Raw genomic sequence first — 11940 nt, forward strand, 5'->3', positions numbered from 1 at the left:
TATAGGAAAGCTGATGGTGACAGTGGTCAAGAGTGAAGCTGTAGTGTGGTCAGTTGATGTCTTCAAAAGAAGCCTATGTGTGTATATATTTTAATATAACACATAACCACTACTCTACACTGTGTCTCTTCCTCTTCTGCTCTGTTATTGGGGGTGGGGGGCAGGCTTTCTACTTCATTCTCATATCCCACCAAAGTTTTTCATTCTTCTCTCATCCCCCTGGCTAAATGCTGAAGACCCAAAACTATTTCATTATAGAAAGTGACACGGTGTTTGTGCTGGCTGAAATCCTGTCCACACAGAAGTCAGTGGCATAATTCCTATTCTCTTAAATGGGCCAGGCTCTTTCCCGTATTGTATTGCGTGTACTTCCCTGATACAACTTGCTGAATATGACGCCATACTGAAAAGCCGAGGTCATGGATACTTTTTATAAGCCTGATTTGAGAGGTGCCCAACAATGACGTGTTTTTCTTTTCAGTGGTGATTTTATTTATTTATTGAAGACACGTGGGTAGTAAGTCTCTCTCTTATTGGGTGGTAGATGTATTGCTGCTGTTAGTCCTACAGCATCTGCACCCTACACCTATAGTGGTTATGAGAAATGGATTTCAGCAGCAGCAAGAGGAATAAGAGGCTAATAACTAATGGTTTAACACTAATGACTGTGATAGTTTCTGCACTATTTATGCATTGTGTATGTAGCACACAGTTATACCACAAATAGTACACTCCCTGACTTCGATATGGTGCACCAAATGCATGTGTTGACTACTATTACAGACGGCTCCATGGGCAGTCTTGCCTAATGATCAGGGTGGGAGGTTGGCCTAGAGTTTGGATCAGAGGTGACCATGCCTAGTGGCCAGAGCCCAAATCAGGAGCGGACCTGAGAGCCAGGAAGCAGGAGCTGAGGGTCAAAGCCATGGTCAGAAGCAGAGAACCAAGTCCAGGGCGCAACCTGGAGTGGAGCACCAGGAAGAAGGAGTAGAGGTGCAGGGATAAGGAAGGAGAAGAGCTGAGAGCAGGAAGCGGGGCCAGAGAAACAGCTGCGGGAGTGGAAGACTATTGAGCAGCCTGGCACCTAGGCCTGCTGCAGGATTGAAGAATGTGCCTGCTGGAGTCTTCAGCCAGTCAGGAGGCCATGGTCATTCGCTGAATCAGCTGAGGGCAATGAGCTAGGTCTGGATTGTGCGGTGGGTTCCTGGCCCTTAGTACGGAATTTAATTTGTGCTATTCAGCCTGAGGCCAGGGGAGCATAGAATTAACTGACTGCATTATTTTGGCTCTTTTTAATAATAGTAAAGCGATGCCATGTGAACTTGAAGCGGAGTTCATTAAAAGTTGGCTGTCTACAGAAAAGATCTGATGCTATGATTGGCCTAGGTAATGCAAATGGGTGAACGAGTTCAGATTAAATAAATTAGCTGGAACCTTTGCTCAAAAACTCAGGCTGAGGCTGAACCAAGCCGTCTTTGTGGTTCAAAATTCCCTCCCTCATTTTTCATCTTTATTTACTGCTCCCTACTCCTCATCCATAAGCACTACTCTTGTTCCTAATTCTAGATCACAGCGGGAGCACCAAAATACCCCAAGAGGATATTTTGGAGGCATTTTCAAATCCAACTTGGCAAACATAAGTAGTTCAAGTTGCTTTGATAGAGGTCTTTCTAAATCTGAATTTGAATACATATGTGAATTTTAATGACAATTCCACCTTTCTATATAGTACCATACATATGAGTGAGACTTTACAAAGATAAGAGAGCAAAGACGCAATAAATTCCTTTTGGTAGGAGCTATCTATGGCCCAGGTCCTGCCAACATTCACACACACGCTTAACTGAAAGCACATGAGCAATCAGATTGAAGTTAATGGGACCGCTTACAGCTCCATATAAATGTCTTCAGGATCTGGGACTTAGATTACCCTGGGACTTAGATCCTCTCATCAGCAGTAATGAAACACTGGGAATAGTTTCTACATTTTGTTAAAAGGAATGGAAACATAGCGAATGTCTTCCAAAATTCCTGGGTGATTAGATTGGGTTGGACCCGTCTATAATACTGAAATATTGTCGAGAAATAAAAAAAAAAATGCAATTCATCCAGGGAAGACGTTTTAGCCAAAGTTTTATGTAAATACACTCGTACTTCAAATTATGCATTCCACAGCCCCGCCTTGCAAAATAGTGTTCTGTCATGGAACGAGAATTGGTGGTTGATGTGTGAGAGTGGGTAAGTTTAGTACTTAACAAAAAAGTATTGTGAAATAAAAATAAGTGTGGTGCAGTTTATCACAAACTACGGTAGCTTTGAGAGAAGAATGCACTAACTTTGCAGCTTTAGACAGTATGTGCTATGGCCTAAATTGAGAACATTTCGGGATGAATAATTTACCACCTAGAGAGAATGAGCCTGTCGTTTTCAGCTACACGAATAAAAGCAAAATCAGCTTTGCAAACCGGGATTCTTTGTCTTCCAAACTGAGTATTTTCTTAGGCTAGGTTTACACAGCCGACGTTGCTTTGTAGTCGCAGCTCCAGCGCTGTAGCACTGTCTACACTGCTACTTTACATTGCTGAAACTTGCATCACTTGGGCTGGGAGGAGGGGAGGGGAGGGGAGGTGGGTTGAACCCTCTGATCCTGCAAGACCTGTGGAGGCTGAGACTTGTGAGATATTGTTTTCACCTCTTAGCTCAGAGAGCTCTACACACCAGGCAAGAAGAAATGTGTATTTTTCTCCCCCTTTGTTTTCATCCCCCTGTATGAGAAGATGAAAACTTCAGCAGATGAGGTTGTTTGTTTTCCCTCCAGCAAAACTGTGGGCTGTGCTTCTTGGATTGGGATCTAAGTTCAAACTTACCACTTCATGTGGTCCTGACCTTTTGCTTGCAAAGTGGAGAGCTAACCAGGGGAGGCAAATCACGTGCACATCAAAAGAAAACAGGATTTCCTAAAAGCTATGTGTAAGTCCTACAGTTTTTGCATAAGGGTTTATTGCTATAGGCATTGTCGAGGCAGCCATTACTATGGTATCTGGGCATGCTTTCCATGGTTCAGATTAAAGAATACACACACCCACTGCACTGGGCTAGCTATTGCAGGCCAAAAAATGGAATTTCCGTCCCATGGGAAATTCTGAGATTTTGAAATGTGATTTTTGTTTCAAATAGGGATGAAAAGATGAAGCCTCAGAAATGTTTAATCAAATGAATATTCTGAAATATTTTCTTCTGACCTTATATAAATGTAACCTTATGATAACTGCTGGCAAATTTTGATGAAATTAATATGTCCCCATGAAACATTCCATTTTGTTGAATCAGCATTTGTTGTCGGAAAATTTTCAACCAGCTCTACTATCCAAATTAGCAGGCAAGTCTGCCAACTTTTTAGTTATTTCAAATAAGGCCTCTTTTCCCATCTCCACCCACCCACATTCTAGCTAACCTTCCCCCCTTTCTGGCTATTATGATGGAGGGAAAATGGGATAGAATCAAATATGAAGCAGTAATAAGAGGTGGGAGCGCGAATAAGTGCCAAATAATCCAGTGTTCTTTCTGTTAATGTAGTAAGTAAATACAGAAAGTCGGGGATTGGTAAATATACAGTAGCAGAATGTGTGTCACGTGGCCACAGTCACAGGGCGATGCTTGAACAGCTGATCCCATTTGGCCAGTGAAGAGGATGGGCTATAAAGGATCAGGGAGAGACCTGGTGAAGAGGGAGTCTCAGTGAGTCAGAGCAGACTGGTTCAGTCAAGAAAGGCAGGTGGGAGCTGCCAGAGACCAGGGGATTGGAGGAGGTCCTAGAAGGAAGCAGAAAACGTTTCCTTGGGGAAGGAAGGCTGAAGAGTAGCAGAGGGGGTTGCTGGCTGGCATCCCTAGTTCAGAGCACTTGAGCGGGCTGAAGGCAAGAGAAGCAGCACCAGGATTTGCCCGCTAGCTCTAAGCTGGAGAGCCAGAGCCGAGGGCCTGGAGGTAGGAGAGCAGCAGAGGCGCTTACCTGCTATCACCTCCAGGGATGCAGAGATGGTCCCAAAGCAACCATGAGAGGGCTGGGGGAGTGAGGGATGCTCCCCAGAAAAGAGGCTGTGGGGAGAGGGGGGGTTCCTACTGGGAAGAGTGAGGTTGCACTCCAGTTGAAAGGGCTAGGGGGTGGCTGTGCTGGTACAAGGACAAGGGAAGACTGGGGAGAGTCTGGGGCTGTGCTGGAGTGCCAGGGTGCGGTGAGAGATGCTGGGGCTGCATGTTGCATGTACTGTTTGCAGAGTGCTGGGGGAATTCTGAACTGTGGGTCGGGACATGTTTTTTTTGTTGTTGTTTATGTGCGCCGGACTTCTGTAATAAATTAACCCCGCAAGGGTTACTGGCCTCAGAAAGACTCTGTGAACTCTTCAGGAAGGAAGCCAGGTGGGCGTGCTTGTCACACCCTGGCCTGCAGCAAGACAGCGCACAGTAGGGGCTGCTTTATGATTGACGACAAAAGTTGTGATTTTGATATAACAAAGTGCTTGTGGTGATAGGAGCCAGCATGACCCAATGGATAGGATGCTGTGCTGAGAGTCAGAAGACCTTGGTTCTTGCCCAGGGTCAACCACAGAGCAAGGGGAAGTCTTTTCACTTCTCCATGCCTCACTTTCCCCGTCTGTGAAATGGAGTAACCCACCCAACTTTGTAAAATGCTTTAAAGTCTGCATATGTGAAGAGCTGTATAACACTATATCTTAACTTTCATGTAGCCTGTCAAGAGTTAACAACTCCGCACTTAAACCGATAGGCATTTAACATGTCCTTTGAAACTTCCTAACCAAAATTACCCATGGAATTTCTGCATGTATCTCTTTGGAAAATCTGATAACCTAGTTATGGGGGTGCACATCAAATGAGGATTCTGTGTTCTGAAGCTGTGCTGATGCCCTGGACTGATGCAAGTTGCTGGTGTTTTGATGCTTGTGTAGTTTGCTGGCATTCTGGATCTTCGAGTGTTTTTTTGCGGTCCAGTTTCCTGCTTTTCTGATGGATCCTGCAGAATAAACACTACCTGCCTTTATTCTGTGCATGGCATTGTCCCAAGCATAGGAGTGTGTGTACAGATAACCTTTTCCATAGTCCCAATTACCAACATAAAAACAATTAATTGGAAGTACTCACCATCTCCCCTCAAATCTTTACAGGACAGAAGAAAGGACCTTGAATAGTGGTTCTGGGATCAAGCACTTTTATGCAATGGTGAAGACTTTGTCTATTATTCAGCAAGGAGCATGCATAATAACTTTTATTGGCAGCTGGGAGGGCAGTAGCATGCGTGATGGGGCATGATGTTTGCTAGACAGGCCTTTTCAATACTTTTCTATAACAAGATATTTCAGAAACCCACTGCCCTGGAATTTGTCATTTATAAATAGTGGTTTCCCCCCACTTTGTTTCCCAACTTTTTTCCTTCCTATTCTTGCACCAAGAACTGTCTTGCATACAAGCCCATCCCTTCCCCCTGGCCAAAGCTTTTCCACCCTTCCTCCCCTCTCCAGTAACCACCCTAACTTAGAGCCCATCAGCAGTGGTTGGCAAGCAGAAAAAGGAAGAGGTCATGGGGGCACCGTATCAGCTGCCCATCATGCAGCATTGTATCGGGAAATTGTGTGACTGCTCCACTTCCTTAAACTTGGATTGATTTAACCATAAAATCCCTTACATTACAGGTTGGAACAAGACCAGTGCTTATAAGACTATATTAACACAATCTGCATTTCAAAAGAAAAGGGAGTCTCCAAATTAAAATACTATTTGGGTGGGAATTTCATATTGATGCATTAGTTTAATACCGACTCAACCTACCAACTTTGTCACGGTTAGTAAAATAAAGGAGTTCCTATAGAATTACAATTGGTCCAGTTTCTCAGTGATGCTGGAACAATTTTTATAGTGGGGGTGCTGAAGGCGGAAACCATGTATTTGGGTGGTTGTTACTACTTCAAGCCAGAGATGTGCGGCATCACCCTGGAACCCCTTGTTTCAGCACCTATGATGTGTTTAGTATATCATAGAATCCTAGACTTTAAGGTCAGAAGGGACCATTATGATCATCTAGTCTGACCTCCTGCACAATGCATGACACCCACCCACTCCTGTATCAAACCTGTGTCTGAGCCATTGAAGTCCTCAAGTCATGGTTTAAAGACTTCAAGGTGCAGAGAATCTTCCAGCAAGTGACCCGTGCCCCATGCTTCAGAGGAAGGCGAAAAACTCCCAGGGCTTCTGCCAATCTGCCCTGGAGGAAAATTCCTTCTCGACCCTATATGCAGTGGTGTTGTAGCCAGTCTCAGGATATTAGAGAGACAAGGTGGGTTAGGTAATATCTCTTATTGGACCAGCTTCTTTTGCTGATACAAGCTTTCGAGCTTTCACAGAGCTTTTCTTCAGAGTAGTTTCCCATACCTGAAGAAAAGCTCTGTGTAAGCTCAAAAGCTTGTGTCTCTCACCAAGGGAAGTTGGTTCAATAAAAGATATTACCTGACCCAACTAGTCTCTCTAGTGGATTTAGTGATTATTTGTTTCAAACACATTACACTTCAACTTGACCCAATATTTTAATAGTAGATGATAAAAAATTATTTTCTGCCAAAAATTGTCTAAATATGGAAAGCTAGAAAATATCTGTAAGCCTAAAGATATGTACATAGTTATTTAATGGATTCCTAAAAGTATATTGAATCAAGATGTAGCATAGAATATGCTAATTCCATGTTTTCTTTTTTCTTTTAAAGAAGAATCTAGTTCTTTGAGACCAAGAATAACCCTTTTAGTAACACAATTGGGCAAAAATTTTCAAATCTGACTAGAGATTTTTGTTGCATCCATTTTTAGGTGCCCATCTTGAAACGCATTAGAGAGGGGTTGATTTCTGGAAAGTACTGATCAATGCCCTCTGACAATCCAACTCCTTCAAGATGTCTCAAGCCGGTTATACAAAATCACTGGTCACTTTTGAAGTGGAGGCCAACATATATCAGCAACAGTTCTTAAAGTGAAATCTGATGTTAGGCAAAGAAATCCATTCAGATCACTGACAGATGGCTTCACTAATTCAGGCTGCCTTTTTCTAATAGGAACAATTTCTTCTTGAATAAAGGAACCACTTTTGCTCTGTAGTGACCATTGTTAGTGTGGCTTTATTCTAATACATACCTCATTCTTCTTAAGTGAAGAAATGTTATGAAAAAGCATATGCATATACAGAATGCTCACACAATGCGTTTTCCTTCTTCCTAGGAGGGTTTTCACTGCTTCTTCACATCAGCATATTTTTGTAGCTTGTACGTGCGTTTTTACTGTAGCCAGTATAACACTATATTACCACAAAAAGTGCCAATTGCAAACAAAGCACCTGAACGCTACCTAAAACTCATTTTAAAATCATAAATGCCAATGACTCAGCTGTACCTTCACTTCCAACATCTGCTCAGAAGACCAGATAGAACAAAGGAAGTCAACTGGTCCTCAATAAAATGATGGCATTATTATTCTTTGTATTCCATCTACTTTCTTATACTATGCTCCATCACAGTGGAATCAGAGTGCCTTCCCATAGTGCATTAAGCAATGTAACTAACACCTGTCACATGTTTGTTCTCTCATCCTGTCACCTTTGGGTTTTTTCTTATACACATATAGCAGAGTATGTGTGTAATATATAAATATGTTGAGAGGGCCCGGTAAAAGAAATGTGCCTTGCACTTGGAGAGGAAGATGCTGAGGTTGGTTAATGGTCTTTAGTTTCTGTGGAAATTTGTTCCATAAGCTCAGGCTGGCCACCGAGAAAGTTCAGTCCTCTGCGCACACAAGCTTCACCTTTATTGTAGAAAATTCTGTTGTGCCAGATGAGCAAAGTTGATGACCATGGTCTTCAGCCCAGAACTTTTGCTGATCTTTTAGAGTGCCTTGAAAATGAGGGCCAAGACCTTGAACTAGATTAGATACTCTGTGGAAAGCCAGCACAGGGAGTGGAGTACAGGGTTTGAGGTATTGTGGTAGCCAGTGTGACTGGAGAGACATGCTCCAACATTCTGTGTCAGCTGACATTTACACCTACTGAAGGCTTCATGTCCAGGTATACGGAGCCCAATATCTCTAAAAGCAGCCAAAGAAGGGACTCTGACTTGCTCTTACCTAGTGCTTCTAGTTCTTAAAGTGTTTTACAAAGGAAGGCAAGTGTCGTTATTCCCAAAATGGGGATATGGAAACTGAGGTAAGAGACAGATGTTGTGCCCAGGCTCACGTAGGTTAGAGGCAAAGTAGGGAATAGAATCCAGCAGTCCTAACACCCAATTCAATACCCTACCTAGGATACCGCTCCATGCTTAGGGAGGGGATGCCACACAAATCACTACAAGGGAGAAGGTTCTCCCCTGGTGCATTCCAGATGGAATCCTTGGACAGGAAGTAAGAAGAACTCTGTTTTGGCAGGACGTAGGCTGAAGGATTCTAGACCAGTGGTTCTCAAACTAGCACCGCCGCTTGTTCAGGGAAAGCCCCTGGTGGGCCGAGCTGGTTGGTTTACCTACCACGTCTGCAGGTTCAGCTGATCACGGCTCCCACTGGCTGTGGTTTGCCGCTCCAGGCCAATGGGAGCTGCAGGAAGCAGCGTGGGCCGAGGGACATGCTGGTCGCCCTTCCTGCAGCCCCCATTGGCCTGGAGCAGCGAACCGCAGCCAGTGGGAGCTGCGATCGGCTGAACCTGTGGACACGGCAAGTAAACAAACCGACCCGGCCTGCCAGGGGCTTTCCCTGAACAAGTGGCAGCCCTAGTTTGTGAACCACTGTTCTAGACCACTAAGGGCTGTCTATGATGGTGGTAAAACCAAAAATTATGTAAAATGATACTTTGGAAAATGAGATATACACCCTAAATCTTTAGTCTCATTCCCTGTTGCATTCCTGAACATTCAAAGATTTCCACTTCTATGCATCTTATTGCTCTGGGGTCACAAAGGCTCTAACTAGCTTCTACATCTAGGTGGTTCGGTCACCAGCCATGCATATCCTACAAAAAGGGTGGTGTTAATGGAGCACAGAGCTTTTCAAAATGTCCTGCTCTACCATATTGGTGTTTTGCTTTTTTAAAATCTAGACTCCATGGTTCTTAGTGCAGTATGAACACCTACAAAGCTAGGTAAATTGACTGAAGCACATGCACACATACATGTATGTTGAAAAAAGCCTTCGCGCAATTGGGAGAGGCTGACAGATAGGCTTTTGTCCTTTTGTCTCTACAGTATCTAGCACAAACGTGTCCTCACCCAGGACTGGGGCTCTGAGGCATTACAGTAATACAAACAATAAGTAAGGGGATGAATGAAAGGTACAGTGATCACTAGCGCTCATTTTTTCTTTACCTTTTCCCCCTTGCTGCGGGGAGAGGACTATAGTCTGGATAATTTCTTTCAGAAATCTAGTGCAATATATAAGAGATAAAAATGTACATAAATACAGCCCATCTAATTTACTGTTTATGTGCACAGAACAAGTAACAATTTTAAAATCCTCTCTTTGTTTGTGGGTTGTTGTTTTTAGTCCACAGGGAGAAACATAAATTCTTAATCATCTGTATTCAGAGTGTGTGTAATAATTTATTATAATACATCATATGCATATTCCTCTGACTATAAAGGATAAATATTTTAGGAGCTCTAATGAAGAAAGTTATCTAAATGTCTTTCTCACCCTTAAGGGATTCTTCCCTCTCTGGAGAGGAGGTTTCATGTGTTGAGAACATCAACATTCTTTTAAAAATACCTGGATAAGCATTTGTTACATGGGGCCCAAGTGACGTTGCTTATGAATAAGGAAGAAGCTGTTAATCTATATATCCTCTTAAATAAGAGACTAAGCAAAGCCTGAGAGAAAATTGTACAGAAGCTCCCCGACTTACGCAAGTGTTCCATTCTGGAACGCCTTGCGTAAGTCGAATTTTGCATAAGCCGGGGACGTATCTCCGACAATTACACCAAAAAAAAAGCTTATGGAATTTACGGAACTTTTTCCATAAATCTGGATTTCCATAAATCGGGTTTGTGTAACCCGGGGAGCATCTTTATCCTGTTTGAGAACACATCAAGTGAATAGCACTTAATGTTGTTCATAACCTTATATTTTCATCTGCCTTTTAATATACCTTGATAGAAACCTTAAATATCTATTCATCGTCACTTACAATTATTCTTACGTTTAGGTTACTGAAACAATTTGAATCATCATTTTCTGCTGTGTATTAGACAAATTATGCTGGTAGTAGTACTAATTAGGTACATCGTAGTCTTGCTAGTTATATTTTTGTATGAAGGTATAGGTATTAGATCTTGAAGAAACTGCTTGTTGTTAATTGTGAAGCAGTTTTTTTAGAAGTTGAGTATAGTGCCAAAAAGTTTGTGTTCTCTCTCTCAGAATAATTCTTAGGCATGGCTGCTGCCTAAATGCTATAACCACACAAGGAAACAATGGAGGCAATCTATTATTGGAGACGTGCCTCAGGCAAGTTGTACCTGTTCCTTTGCTTCCGGTAAGGTATTGGTGGGCATAGGGTTTCTTTTGGGTTCACAATTTTGTCCTTAATCTGCCCTTGGATACATGTTTTCAGCTAAAATCTGTTTGACCACTGAAATGATAGAGGTAACTTTCTTCTGCTTAACCTCTCTCTTTTTATATTCCATTTCTGACATAATGTCAAAACGGTCAAAGAGCACATTGGATTAAGAATTGCTAAAAATGCAAGGAACGGGGACAATTTTTTGGTTTTGATTTTGCTTTCTTTTTTTCTTTCTCTGTACCTAACTAATATGTTAATTAAAATTTGCAACTTCATCTAGCAATTAAGGTTTTGTGTTACTAGTAATCAGCTATTACTGGGAAAGCAACCTTTAGAATCCTCTAGGACTTGCTTTCCTTTTAAAAACAAAAACAACTTTGATTTTTGACCTACATAGCTTCTGATATTTTTGTTACCTAAATTGTTACACAGGCTACTAATTATAGTGTACTTAAAAATAAATTAGGAACCCATCAGTAAAAATTACATTAAAGGGCAACAGTAATTCCTGCAATACTAATAGTATTTGCTTGTGATTTATTTTTGCAACAATTACTCTGAAGTTTCCTGGAAGCTATATTTCTCTGTTAATATAATATACATAATTTTCAGTTTTGCCGCCTATTCATTGCTTCATTTTTCATCTGTATAAGGCTATTCTTATAATTTCCTCCGGGTTTCCAGAAAAGTCAGACATCAAAGGAAAACCACAATGGCCCATCCTATGGGAAATACACCAAAAACAAAACAAAAACCCACCCAAAAACCAAGTAGATCAGAATCTAAGAAAAAGGACTGAGTTCAAGTGAACTTGCACCATGTGTATTTAATGGGGTTCCAACCTTTTTAAGATCTGCAACTGTTGTTTTATGGAAGTAACTTTGCTTTTATGTGTTTCTCCAAGAGAGCAGAATTCTAACTGTGAATGGGGTCCATGCAGCTTTAAAAGAAAACTGTATCCATTTTGTTCTGTCTAGGAATCTATGAGTTCAAAAGGTAAAGATGAATGTTTCTAGGCATAAATTGCATTTATTTGAAAACTTAGTTTTTAAGATCTAATCAGCCCAGGGAAGTAGTAGAAGCATTAATGCTTGAGTCATGCGCCTGAAGCAAAATACTGAGATTGCTGTTGAAAACAGTTCTGTAGGGGAATGGATAAGATGACCCAATAGATTTCTTCCATCTCTAGCTGATTCTGAGCTGATTGGTACTGTTGAAAGTCTTGTTCAAATTAAGATTTAACATAACACTTGTGACACTGGCATTCTGGAAGCTCAGTGGTTTTTCCCCCAAAAGATTGATTGATTCACATTCTGCTTTCCCCTGTAACAACCACATGGTTGCACGGAACC

Source organism: Mauremys reevesii, linkage group 20 (assembly GCF_016161935.1).
Source record: "Mauremys reevesii isolate NIE-2019 linkage group 20, ASM1616193v1, whole genome shotgun sequence".
In the NCBI taxonomy this organism is placed as follows: Eukaryota; Metazoa; Chordata; order Testudines; family Geoemydidae; genus Mauremys; species Mauremys reevesii.